This window comes from Pinus tabuliformis, chromosome 8 (assembly GCF_031772625.1).
Source record: "Pinus tabuliformis cultivar Carrire ecotype Pingquan chromosome 8, CPIR1, whole genome shotgun sequence".
In the NCBI taxonomy this organism is placed as follows: domain Eukaryota; kingdom Viridiplantae; phylum Streptophyta; class Pinopsida; order Pinales; family Pinaceae; genus Pinus; species Pinus tabuliformis.
The window spans coordinates 1045398823-1045400741 of record NC_142294.1 but is presented as its reverse complement, the minus strand read 5'-3'; positions in this window follow the sequence as shown (position 1 = coordinate 1045400741).

Here is a 1919-nt window from a genome sequence, read left to right as displayed (position 1 = left end):
ATATTGTTAAAGGTGTCATTCCCAAAAGTAAATGCCCTTGTTTATGTTATTGGGTAATAACAAAATATTAAAATCTCTCAAGGATTATTTATGGTCCAAGGGTATAGACTTGTATTATATGCAATTACTACCACTTAGAAATTAATTGATGAATTTTAAGTAAAAAGAGAGAAAAATCTTGATAAATTAAATTAAAATTTTATTTATTTTTCTTGTCAAAATATGTACATTTATAAACTTATTTGAATGTATTTGTTGTATTATTAATATGTCTGCAACTTAGTATATATTAGCCTTTGTCAAGGTAGGACTCTAGCAATCTATTTGCATGTTGACTCTTATTAGTTTAGCGTTGACCAATGTAACTTATAATGTTTAACTTTGAAAAATAAATATGTTTTTTTAATATTTATTAAAAAAAACTTATGTTTCAAATTTTTGATTGAACTATAACTTAAAGGTCTTATTGCAACCTTTGCACAATATAATGACATGCGGATAATTGCCTCACATATTTTATGCCATAGATGGTGTGTATTGATTTTTGTTATTATTTTTAAGCTTTGCAACCAACCAAAAATAAAATCTTTAAAATACCTTATACTAGGATAAATAACATATTTACTATTAGTTACTTCCCACCATAATTTAGGCAAGCCTTTGCATAAAAATGGATAAGAATAAGATATAAATAAATATACTTACCAGATTTTATTTCCCACCATTATTTATGTTTTCCTGGCACTTATCTAGGATTTAAAACTATAAATGTTTAGATTTACAAGAAGTTACTACCCACCAAGTTTATGCAGGTGTCTAAGCAAACAATTAATTTATCCACTTCACTTCTCAATTTATTAGTTCCTTCCAAAGTAAGACTAGGATTTGGTTTTCCTATTGACCACTATTAATTTAGCATTGGCCAATATATTTATAGTTTTTTTAATGCATTTTTTTTCAAAGCATAATTTCTAACTTGAATGATAGGGACTAAACTACCTTACAACACTTGTTAAGTAGAATTTAAAGAATATATATATATATATATATATATATGAGTTTGAATCCATTAATTAATATTATTAAATACACATGGTAACCTGATTGGGGTGTGTGCCAGCCATCCCACTTGGGACTCCCGTTAATAGTGACAAGATGAAAGATAATGAGGAATGACAGCTCTAGAAGTCCAGGGCATGTGTGATCGGGTTGATATGATGGAAGGAGGTGTGGGAGGAATTAAGGAAGACGTTAATTGTCACTGAGTGATAACCCTCTAGGTGATGAATACCTGTACTACATTTCCAGTAGTTGAGTTGTTGTATAGCGAGGTCTTGAGAGTTGTGAGGAGGCACTTGGGTTCCCTTCTGGTGGCAAGCTTGGTAGGGAGGCAGCGTCTGTGGGATGTCAACCAAGTCGGCTTCATGGCACTGGTAACAGGGCATGTCTTGTTTATTTTCATTCATCCCTACCTGCGACAAACTATTATTATGAATGTTGACTGTAAGATTTCCACCCCCTCTTGTGAATGGGTCATTATGCGACTTGTTAATGTATGCTCGTCTGATAAGCATGTATGTGTGGCTCAATTTTATCTTGAAATAGTTGTTTCCAAGTTGATATCTATTTCTTATGGTATCTTACTGCTCCAAATGGGAATGTATGGTTTAATTTGGGCTCCTTGTCTGTGTGGGAAGAATTTACTGCCTGGTTGGAATGGTTGTTTCTATATTTGGTTAAAATGGCTTGTGATTATATGCTGCATGTCATCATTGTTGGTTTTACAATGTGTTGATGTATTTGTATATGGGAAGCGGCTTGAGGAGTCGTTGGGTAGCTCTACCATCTGGTGGAGACAGACTGTCTCTGGCTTATATCTATTTTGTGCGATGTCTGAGAATAGGATGTTGGTAATGGGA